Here is a 13,267-nt window from a genome sequence, read left to right as displayed (position 1 = left end):
AATACCAGAAACCTAAGTAAAGAAAGAACCGGAGGGGAAGAAAAGTGATTAATGCAGTTCACCACACTCTCATTGTCACACCAGAAACAAACACAACGATCACAAAGGGAACCACCGCATAAAACCACCGACACCACTATGGGGAAGAGCTCCAAAAGAGTCAGTTTAGTACACAAGCCAGAAGATCTCCATTCAAGCGGCCATTTATCAGCACACCTCAAGCACTTGAGCACAGGTTCTACTATTATACGATCCCAAAAAAGGTACACCACACCAACAAGTCAGCCTTAAGGGAGCGTGACAATCTTATCTTATGCAATGGCTGCGACACACCCCTAGTAGCCAGAGAAAGACGCCTAGAAAAAACACGGCCCATCAGTATGACTTGACAAGCAATCACCACCAAGGGCGATTATAATAATGAATAATCAACCTTGAACATGTTTCATGGCGCACCACCCACTCGATGAAGGAACGAAACAGCTCAAAGAAGTGGCACGATATGGAACAGCCCATAGGAAGACAAGTATCATAATAAAACTGACCATCCGCACAACAGCCCAGCAAGTGGTAACATTCAAGATGAACAGGTGGGAGCACAAAAGAACGCTTCCTTATTCACACCTGTCAGAACTAGACAACCACTTCCCGAACGGACCAGTTGAGTCGGGGTCTGACGGTGTCAGGCGAGTGGTCCCTGAACAAAGAGGTATTTCACCAAATAACCGAGATGTGGGGAATTCCAGAAGTGGACCTGATGGCCACCAAATACAATGCCAAGGTGGAGAGATTTTGCTCCCTCTATCTGGAGGACGATCCCTTGGCAGTGGATGCCCTGTCGATTCCATGGACGTTCAGGGTGGCGTACATCTTCCCTCCGCTTTCCATGATACCGAGGGTATTGATGAAAGTCAGACAGGAGCAGGCATCAGTGATTGCAATCATTCCATTTTGGCCAAAGAGGGCATGGGTTACCCAGCTCATTCAGATGAGTCGAGGGATATATTGGAGGCTCCCCCCAGTGCACAACTTGGTCACTCAGGGTGCCAGAGTATGCCAAGACCTCAACAGGTTCAACTTGACAGTCTGGAAGTTGCCCGGTCCATACCTGGACTAGAATTGTTACCTACAGCCATCAGGAATACCATAGCTCACTCTAGAGCTGCAGCCACTAAACAGGCTTACCGCAGGAACTTCAATATCTTCAAGACCTGGTGTACAGGGAAACAGGTATCTCAGGATAGCCCTTCTATACAGACCATTTTGGAATTCCTGCAGGATGGCTTGGATAAAGACCTTACACCGGCCACACTGACCCAGGACACCTTCATATCCCGGTTCCTTAAGGGGGCAACTAGATTAAGACCTTCTATAAGGTCTCCAGTCCCCCAGTGGGACCTTTCCACTTTCCTATTAGGACTTTATAACCCTCCTTTTGAGCCGATGCAAGAAGTGGACTTTAAATTCATGACCCTAAAGGTGTCTTTCCTTTTAGCTATCCCATCAGCTAAGCGTGTGGGGGAACTGCAGGCTCTGTCAGCCCATGAGCCCTACACAGTTTACTATCCTGACCGGGCCCAATTGAGGTTTTTACTGGGGTTTTTACCTAAAGTCCCTTCTTATGCCAATTTAAATCAGGTCATCTCCCTGCCTGTGTTCTTCCCTTCTCCATCCTCTCCTGAGGAGGAGAGGTATCACACTCTAGACATGGTAAGGTGCTTACGTATCTACCTAGAGCGCACAAACAATTTCAGAAGGGAAGAGAACCTGCTGGTTTCCTTTTTTGGGCGCTCCAAAGGATGGAAAGCCTCAAAACCCAACGATAGCCAGGTGGATCAAAGAGGCGATAAGGCTAGCTTTCGTCTATCAGGGGCTTACTCCCCCTGAATTTGTTAAAGCCCATTCCACCAGGGCAATGTCCACCTTCTGGGCAGAAAAACATTCAGTATCTTTGGAGCATATTTGTGCGGCTGCCACCTGGCAATCCCATAGTACATTTGTTAAACATTATCGTTTACACCTTCAGAGGTCAGAGGCTACTGCCTTCGGCCAAACCGCTTTATCATCTGGGTGCTGAAGGGGCCCTCCCTAGGGGTTATCTCTCTACATCCCCATCTGTTGTGCCGCGGTTTGGACGTGGGGGAAGCGTGGGTTATGTACCTGTTTCCATTAGTCCAAACAGCGGCACAAGACTCCCTCCTTATTAAATTTACTGTCAGGTTTACTTTATAACTAACACAAGGGGAGGAGGTTCCTCTTACCTTCTTATAGGAGGGGGTCAGTGATGAATTTAATTAATTAAAATTGCACCTGTCCTAAACCATGCACAGGGGTAAGACTACCCCATCTGTTGTGCCGCGGTTTGGACTAAGGGAAACAGGTTCTCTACATAACCCACGATTATTTGATGTATTGTTACATAATTATCTGACCTGCGGATTTATTGGGTCTGGTTACATAGGGATACACCTGTATTTATGGGAGGGGCTTCAATTTTTGGTGGTTTTAATTGTGTTTTAGGTCTCTGCTGTATTAATAAAATTGATCCGGTTTCGTTATATGGGATGTGCCCTATCATTATTATATTTCCCTTTATATTTCCCTTCCCAATGAGTGTTAGGCATACCTCCTGCCATGTGTTATATTGTGATGCCCTTTCTATAATGTTTTTTTAGCCAGTGGACAGCCACACCACTGCCATACCATACCACTGCCATACCACTCCACTGCCATACCACACCACTACTCATTACACAGCTATTTTGTTGGCACGCAGTGAGAAGTCGCAGCGCTCACAGTTTGTATAACACCTTCTCTACACTATATGGAATATTATATGGAATACTAGGTGGGTATATTCTCTAAAAAATCAAAAAAGAAAGCTCAGCTCACCCATATATATCTTGGTTCCATAGGCTGTATAATATGTCCGGGGTGCACGGCACAGACACTCTATTCCGAAAGTGTCTAGTAATTCAACAAACATGAAGAAAAAGATGTCCGGCAGCTCTCCGATAAAATATAACTTTTAATGAAAAAATGTCATAAAATAACAAAAAATTGGCATAGCACAGAAAAAAAGAAGAATGAAAACCCCCTAAAAACGCAGACGCGTTTAGGAACGAGATGTTCCTTCCTCAGAGCGAAGGAACATCTCGTTCCGAAACGCGTCTGCGTTTTTAGGGGGTTTTCATTCTTCTTTTTTTCTGTGCTATGTCAATTTTTTGTTATTTTATGACATTTTTTCATTAAAAGTTATATTTTATCGGAGAGCTGCCGGACATCTTTTCCTTCATGTTTGGGTATATTCTCTATCTTAAAGACCACAAATTCACCTCTAATCTGTGACACCTCATCGTATAATTTCTTCTTATACCTCAGTGTCAAAACAGGAAGACATTTCACAGGAGAAAAGGAAATTAACTTCTATAATTGTCCAATTATTATGATAGAGAATTGGGATCCCTCATTGCTATCCTTACCTTACGGGATACCAGGGGTATAGCCATGGGGGGAGCAGTCACTTCCGGGTCCTGGACCCTGAAGGGGCCCAAAAGGTCCTTTGCCACATACAATATACCACTATTCTAAATGGCACAAGATGTGCCATCTAGTGGCAGATTTCTGAATTCCAATCCATTAAGCCAGCAACATTGTATCAATGCAAAATATAACATCATTTTACACCTCTAAGAAGTGATCTATTCCTCAGAGGGAAGTTAATAAACCTAAAGGAATTTTATACTAATTTGACTTTAATGAATGTATTCAATTATTTATAATTATTTATATTAACTCCAGTCTTAACTTGAATCTTCCTGTATTAAATACTGTGTAGACAGAGCAGTAGAATCGCCTGCTAAGTTCTGCAATCCTGCAATTTTTTTCATGCTACTAAACTTGATACATATACTGCAAATTTTCCTCTGTGCCATGGACGGTAGATAACTAGTGAGAACTCCTTTAATGGCACTATAAAATAAGTTATATTATATATACACTATATATGTATTACATGCCATTGACATACTGTCAGAGCACCCGGCCGCAGTGCCCATGTGACTGGCATGAGGCCGGCCTGTGATTGGTCAGTCCTGGCACCTGCACACAGTATGATTAGAATTCTCTGCCCAACTGCCAGTCAGTGTTGGTTGGAGTTTCGCAGCGACTTGTGCTTTACGAGGAGCCATTTGGATTTGTTATATTTCGGAGCCGCCTAGGCATATTACTGTTACTTGTTTTGTATTGTCTGTTGTTCTGTGTGTGTCTGTGAGGATTTGTTGCCTGTTTGTTGTTTTTCTTGCAGGTTTTACCGCAACATCTTCATCAGCTAATGGTAAGTCCTTGTTCACACCTTATATAGACTACACATCAGGTAGTACATCACAGTACACAGAGTATATAAGCAGAGGTGGAAGGTGACCGCTTTATTTCATACTGTATAGAGGTTGGGCACTATAGCATAAGTGACAGCACATACACAACACCATGTCCTGTGTTATTCAATGGCGGGCAAGGATGGACAGATTTGGGCACATACCCCTCCACCAGTGGCCATCTTGGGAACGGAGAACAAGTAAAACATTGAAGCTGTCTGTATCCCACAAGGGGGCAGCACTGCTCAGCTGGGACAACTGTAGCCATAGTCTCCTGACGAAACAGGGGCGAAACGTACATTGGGGCTCAGAGTGGAGGTCGCAGTTGTTGAGCTACTTATGTGTTTATTACCAAGCCTTATATCTGGCTGTTTTGTGCCGAGTAGATGTATATATGTATACCACTATGCTGTATTTATTTGCTATTGCATGTTTATGGTGATGTGGGTGCTAATGTATTACAATTGGGGCTATTCCAATAGCTATTCCAATATTCCAATCCCCCCTCCCTCCTGTAATTCTAGCCCTGTGCCCAGTCATAAATATGCAGCCTCTACTGAGTGTTTTTTTAGTTATATCTGAAGAAGAAGCTCAGAGGAAGCTTCGAAACGTCATATTCTGTCATCATTATGAGTTAGCCATTAAAAAAGGTATCACCTACTGAAGACTTGCAAAGTTTTTTTGTTTTTTATATTTTATAACCACTGGCTAACACGGTACCAAAACAAACATTTTCCTTTATCTTGAGACATTGTGCTCTTATGATACTACCGCAATATCAGCCTTTTATGTTAAAATGATGAAATATATGGTGTAGATAGTCCCATACTGAACCCGGCAGTGTCTTGGCCTCTGCATCACCTGTTTCATTGCTCAGTTTTTTCCACTGCGACCTCCACCTTCCTTATGATGTTGTTTTTAATGTCTGCGTTTTTTTCTATTCAATCATGTTTACAATAAATAATTCTGCTAATAAATCATTGTTCATTTGATTGTTGGTTTTGTGTTATGTTTTATTATTTGTACATTGATACTGGGCTGGAGTTCTAGGTTTTGTTGGTATCATTGTTTTTGATATCTAGTATTGGGATTGCTTCGGTTTAACCCTTTCGCTGCCAGGCACGTAGCTATACGTGCCCAAGGTGGCACTTCAGTAGTGGAGGACGTAGCTACTACGTCCTCCCTACTAATGCCGATATCTCATGACTGCATGCAGATATCTGGATGGTTTATGATTCATTTTAAAGATGAGAATCTCATCTTTAAAATGATACCTAGCACTTGCTGATAGAAGTTATAGTTTCGGACCGATTCACTGTTGAATACACTATTTGGCATTGAGATCCAACTGCAGATATCAATTCCCGACTGCATTTCAACAGTGAATCGCTCCAAAACTATAAGTTCTATCATCAAATGCTAGATATCATTTTAAAGATGAGATTCTCATCTTTAAAATGCATTTTACAGCATCGAGATATCTTCAAGTAGCCCAGAGATTTAGGGCTCTAAAATGCCCCCCCTCCCCTCCTGTCTCGGGACATATGAGTGAACTGTAGCAGAAGGGGAGGGGGGAGCAGCCCAGCAGCGTGCACAGAGATAATGAATGATCATCAATATCTGTGCACAACTTGTATGTGACCTCAGGAGGGGGGTGGCAGGGACTCTTCTGTCCCTTCTCCTGCCAATCAGAGAGAATACTATTCCTTTGTCTCTGATTGTCACATACAAATATAATGTAATTTCCCCTGAGTTTTACTAGTGGGGTATTCTTATGTAATACCCTCTAAACATAACAAGGAAGTTTATTGGCGCTGTGACCCAGATGTTTACCATTGTCCAGGTCGCAGCGCCAAAACAAGTCGCACCAAACACTTACACAACACATACACAAAGTCATGAATAAAGTCTACATTTCACCCAATCCCTGTCCTGTCTATACCTGAGCTTTCTAGAGTAAAATACGTCTCTAGTGATATCCATTACACACTAAAATAATAGTAATAACGATTATCACTAAAGATGAACGTATAGTTTGCTAACATTTTTATTGGGGGATGGAAAATAACATTTTTATGTAAAGTCCTATTTAATTTGCATGCACAAAATGGGATGGCGCATTTCTGCGATTTTGGCGATTCTTTAACACCCGCCCCTGTAAATATATTCATCTGTGGTATGTATGAACTCCTCACATATTGCAGTTTTTTAGAAAGTAAATTTTGTTTGCAGAAAGGGATTGCTTGAGCCGCACTTTAGTGGCAAATTTGAATTTTTGTGCAATTTTTGCACGCAAAGTTGAATGAAGGTGCTTGTATATATGAATTATTAAATTGTGTTTTTATATACGGTATGCTGTGTAATCTGTATATACACATTGTATACACCTTAAGCTATTATTTTAAATGTATTTTGTATATGAATCTGAGATTGAACATGAGTTTTAGGTGCAAATATGTGTTTTAGCGTATTTTTTCAAAAATTATTTGTGTTGGTCGCAAAGTTGCATGAAGGTAGATGTGGCTATCGATGACCCATTAAGACATTTGTAATCTTCAGGTTGTCTACTTTCAAAAAATATATAGGGTTTAGGGGTTCACTTACTTTTCATGGTATGTAATCACTAAATTTTATAGGATGATACTTTTTAAACATTTCCAGCTTCAAAGCAGATTTTTGTTCCTTCCAGTTCTAGCAATTTTCTGAAGACACGTGCATGCGGGTGCAGACTATAGTGATATGTATGAACTCTGCAAATGTTGAACTCTTATTTTAGGAGGTTTGGTTTCCACTTTTAGCAACTAATATACATTTATTTGCATTTTTTCATAAAACATTCACTTTAAATCAAAATTCCATGAAGGTGCCTGTTTGTATACAGTACCAAGTGGCATTCTGACAATGCTGCAGGTGTCTATTTTAAGAAAATATATAGGTATGGGGGGGGGGGGTTTGATGATTTTTTAATGTTGCAATTTAGGTTTCATTTGTCCATCTCAAAACTGTGAAAATTGCTCTGGGTACTGGAGGTGCAAAATTTCCAGAGACCCTTGGCAGCGAAAAGGTTAATAAAATTAGTGTTATTCAATGGCAGGCAATGATGAACAGATTTGGGCACATACCCCTCCATCAATGGCAATATTGGGAATGTAGAACAGGCAAAGCAGTGAAGCTGTCTGTATCCCACAAGGGGGCAGCACTGGTCAGCGGGGACAACTACAATACTGAACTTATTACAGTATATTAGTAAATGCTCAGTGATGTCTCCATGATGGCCGACCCTTCATCCTAACAAGCTTATTAATAACAATAATGTATCTATCAGTAATAACAAGAGCCGCAGATTACTGATTTGTTTTATACACAGATATAAACAAATATCAGGATGGGACATCTAATGTAAGGACCTGACCAGTAATGTGACTGCTGTCCAATATAATGTATCATTCTACTGTATTTCTAATATTTCAATGTTTAATTTTTGATCCACGTTACACGTCCCTGTTCAGACTCTGAATACTGCAGATATGTATTGCTCCAGTTCTCAATGTTGTATATTAATTGAAATTTCCCCAATGTGGGACTATTAAAGGATTATCTTATCTTATCTTACAATGTGATTATGTGACGGGCATGTACTGGGCACTACCTGGCACATTATATTATATTACAATGTAATTATAGAATTACTGGCGAATTATAATCTGAACTGGTTCTTAAAGAGGTTTCGTCACAAACACGTATTCCCTGTGCACAGGATAGTTCTCAGTATCTAATCACTGGGGGGTCTCACCATTGGGGATTCATTGCTTTACCCTGTTTACTATCTGGCATAAATAACCCATCACCTTTATTCTATGGTTGGGTCCCATTACACCAATACTAAATATCTATAGTTTCTCTATGTTTTACTTTTGTGCAATAAAGATTTGTTTTTTATTTAATAATTTTTTCTTCTTGCAATGACAGACCTAGCTATTATACAGTATAGCGCACATATGGGTTTGTTTTCTATGGGATGTCACATTATAGAACCACTTTGATGTACATATACAGTATAGATTGATTTATATTGTCACGGGGGATGGGAAAGTAATGACACCGTCCTCCCACTGTCACACTATAGGAGCCAAAACCAATCACTGGACTCCATGGTCACATGTTGGGCACCGGCAGAGGTGTAATTTAAAGCTTCTGGATCCCAAAATAATATGTAATAGGACGGCTACCTGTCCTGTGCCATTTAGAGTCCTGGTATACTGGAGGTGGAGAGAAGAAATGACGCCCTGACTATTTGTCTGCTGATCAAATCCTACCATCGGCCGCCCTGACCATGAATAGTATTCCAGCCTTATAGTGGATGACTTACTGCTGAGTGACGCCAAGTTACTTTATGTTCTGTATAAGGGGCAGTGACAGGAGGGTTTATCCCAGTGAATCACATGCACATCTTTCTGGTCAGATGGTTTGGCAGCGACAGATATTTATGGCAGTAGATTGACATTACATGTTAGTGAATAGGATTTCATGTAATCCCACTCACAGCTTCCATGTGTGGCAGAGTTGTATATACTGTATGAGTACAACATGAACACGACATATCTTATATCATATCTTATATCACTTATACATTATCCTTCTGCTCAGGAGCCAGCGAGGACGGACGGAGCTATGGAGCGCCCACCTGAGGACGAGGAGATCTTCGACGTGCCCACCATGATGGCATCGGCACTGCTGGCCGGATTTACTTACAATGTCGGTATCGGGTCTTTTATCTGTACTTTCTACTTTGTCTATATTGTAACACTAAGCACATACAACATGTTTACATTACTACTAGATTAGTATAGAAATATTCTACTGAACACTGAACATTGCACCATATTTTATAGAGACCATGTAATTCTATGTAAATGGTGCCCTGGTAATGGCAGATTATAATATGGGGTCTTTACAGCCCAGGTGTATTACACAGCTCGAGGCCTATGGTACTTCTTATCTACCACCGTGTAATGGAGATGCCAGAACTCAATGTTACTTCCTATTTATCTGCGTCCTTAGGACTTGGAGGAATCTATCTGGAGATATCTCTGCTCTGACAATGCCAGGGAATCATTTACCCATCACATTACTGGGATTCAGACCCCACCTGACCCCTATCACAGCCATATACTGTATAGGAGGAATGGCCGGACATGTGTATGGGCCTCATGGCATATGTGCTATGTCTCCTCCCTATACTGTGGCCCTGCGCTTCATTACTTACATCTCATCACTACATTTCATACCAATAAAACAATATATAATATTAATAGGTTTTGTAATCAGATTTTATGTAATTGTGGCCAATTGTGGAAAGAAACTCAGGACAACTAAATCTAAGAAGTTTTCTTGCAGCCTCCTCCACTTTTCATGATGGAGCACATCCTGCAGAGGGCCGAGGAATATGTAAGTGACCCCAGCGGACACGACACGACATCATCCTCACACATAGACAATCTTAGAAGAAGAGTAAAGTATCACTTTATACATCATATTATACAATTTACTCTCTAACATACCACAAGTTATTTACCTCCAATGTGAACACAGTCTTAGCCCAACATTCCCTTTACTATACACAGAAGGTAAATTGTAGAGAAGACATTTATATATCATTTATATAGACAAGACCAAGATGTCATCCACCAAATATTACAGTCCACCCCTCATGGATGACCTCAGTAAATATAACCCTGTATGACACATGATGTCGTCTCTTTCCAGTTCTTCAGGAGTTTCGAAGAGGCGATGGACTTCACCCTGCAGGAGGTGAGAACCTCATTCACATGTGTCTGTACTGTTACAGCTTCCTTATATGTATGTACAGGTATGAAGTCTTGTTAGGTTACATGGGATAGTTTTCTGTCCGGAATAACAAGACTTTGTCATTTCTATATTCTTCAAGAGATTTCTCTAGAGCTGCAGTAGATGGAAGTGACTCTAATATTATATTATTACTATATTCTTATGACAGGCAAGACTCGCCCAACTCCGGATCACCGAGAGCTACGTAAGTGATATCAGCAAATCATCGTAACATAGGACATAATATTATATGATATTCATATTCCTCACATACATGTCCATATCCAATACTAAAGAAAATCCACTTCACTGCCCCCTCCCCACATGAGACAATATCCTACAATTGTCATTGTACACATCATATACATCAGTCAATGTCACTATATAGTGTCCCGATCTCACACACATATACAATAGGGTCAGTATTATAGGAATATCAGTATATTGTGGAGTGTAGAGGGAACTCATGTAAAGACCAGAGAACAGACAAACTCTATGCACATGTTGTACTTGGTTGGATTCAGACCCAGAACTCCTTATACTTAACATGATATTTTCTCTTTACTTCTCCAAGGATGAAGATGATGGTGAAGACTCTGAGGACGGGGTAAGAGTCTTATAAAGAATAGATTGTAAAACATAAATCTGACCCATAGCCCAGAAGATCTGAGTCTGTAATAGAAAACTAACCATTACCTGATCTATTGCAGCCAATCTACATGAAGCTGGACGACGGCGAGAGGATCCCCGAGGAGGACGATGTAAGTGATGTCACCACATAGTCATATTATATCATGGAGAGCCATCATTTATCTTCACATTCATCTGAAATAAAAGGATTTATATTCATCTGTGAATTCATTTTATTTTTAGGAACCACCGACCGAATTTACTGCAGAGACCTCAGAGGAAGAGGAAGAAGAGGCAGAGGAAGAAGAGGCAGAGGAAGAAGCGGCAGAGACATCAGTAGAAGAGGAGGAGACATCTTGCTGCGCCTGGTCCTGCATTCCAGCCCAGCAGCTCCTCGGCAGAGTCAGGGCCAGGATCGCCTCCTTCATGGGTAGATTTTAGGTAAGTAAGGTAAGTATAGTCATATGGTAAAAAAAAAAAAAAAAAAAAAAAAAGTAGGATAAAAGGTACATTTAGTGGATACATATAAGATAAGAATAAATATAAGTATAGCGCTATAGTAAAAAAAAAAAAAAAAAACTAAAATTGTAGGATAAAAGGTACATTTAGTGGATACATATAAGATAAGAATAATTATAAGTATAACGCTATAGTAAAAAAAAAAAAAAAGTAAGATATAGAATAGTGTTTTAAACTATAAGTTAAAGGGATTGTCCAGGTTAAAGGGATTGTCCAGGAATTGGAGCAACTCGTGTGGAAGCCGGGGGAGGTGCAAAATAGAAAACATTCTCACCTGTCCCTAGCGCTCCATTGTCCGCCGCCAGTGTCCGAACTTGCCCTGGTGCCTTGATGCCAAAAGTCGTGCACCTGACGTGACTGCGGAGACCATTCAGTGACTTCAGTGGTCGCTGGAGAGGAACTGGAGACATCACTCACATACACCATAGGTTCCTTACCAGCGACCATTGTGGTTACTGATCGGTCTCGGCAGTAACGTAAGATGACCATCACAAACCCAGACACTGGCGGCAGACAACAGAGAGGCAGCGACAGGTGAGTATGATTTTTTTTAATCTTACACCTCCTCTGGCTTCCACAGGGGTTGTTCCAATTCCTGAACAAAGCCTTTAAGATAAGAATATAATACAGATAATATGAGTAAGCATGAAATATAATTCTAGATGACATATGTAAGTTACAGGCTAAGACAGGAATAAGATAAGGTAGACTAATAACAGAAAAAACTATTCATAAAATAGTAAAAAAAGAAGTTACCATATATACTCGTGTATAAGCCGAATTTTTCAGCACAGTTTTTGTGCTGAAAAAGCCCCCCTCGGTTTATACTCGAGTCAATAAGTTTTCCCAGTTTTTTTGTGCTAAAATTTGGGGCCTCGGCTTATATTCGGATCAGCTTATACTCGAGTATATACGGTATATGAAATAAATATAAGTATAATATAGAAAGTTAGAGATAATAGATAAGGTGATATATATAGATATACATAACAGGAATAAGATTACAATAGGTAGAGTCCTAAGAAATAGCAAAATAACATAACTAATAAAAAAATAAGTCAAATATATCGGATAGAATAATTGTAATTATATTTAAAATAAGATATATCTGATAAGAATAAGATTAGTTTAACGATAATAATAAAATATAGCATGAAAAAAATTGCAAAAAAATAAGGATTAGAGTATAATTAACATAATATAGACTGTTATATATATATTATATATATAGGATCACCTGTATGCTATAGGAATAGGATTATTATAGATATAATAACAAATATAGCATAATAATATTAATAATAATAATAATAATAATAATAATAATAATAATAATAATAAATTAATTAAAAAGTTTAAAAAAATATATAGAATAGATATTATATGAAATAAGTTATATAATACAGTAATATTATTTTTTATTATATTATTATTATTATTATTATTATTATTATTATTATTATTAGTTTAGTATTGAAAAATAATATAGAAATAAAAAAATCTGTATGATTAGTGTAATAGAGTTGCATAGACTGCATAGATATAGATACACTTAGGTAAAAGCCATTACATACAATAGAGTATAAGTTAGCTTAACGATAATAATAAAATATAGCATGAAAAAAAAATTGCAAAAAAATAAGTATTAGAGTATAATTAACATAATATAGACTGATATTATATATATATATATATATAGGATCATCTATATGCTATAGGAATCGGATTAGTATAGATAGAATAACAAAAATAGTATAAGAATGTATTATTATTAATTATTATTATTATTATTATTATTATTATTATTATTATTATTATTATTAATAAATGTATTAATAAAAAAGTGAAAAAATAGATATTATGTGCAATAAGTTATATAATACAGTAATATTATT

Source organism: Leptodactylus fuscus, chromosome 7 (assembly GCF_031893055.1).
Source record: "Leptodactylus fuscus isolate aLepFus1 chromosome 7, aLepFus1.hap2, whole genome shotgun sequence".
Taxonomy (NCBI): Eukaryota; Metazoa; Chordata; class Amphibia; order Anura; family Leptodactylidae; genus Leptodactylus; species Leptodactylus fuscus.
Note: the sequence above shows the minus strand (reverse complement) of the source record.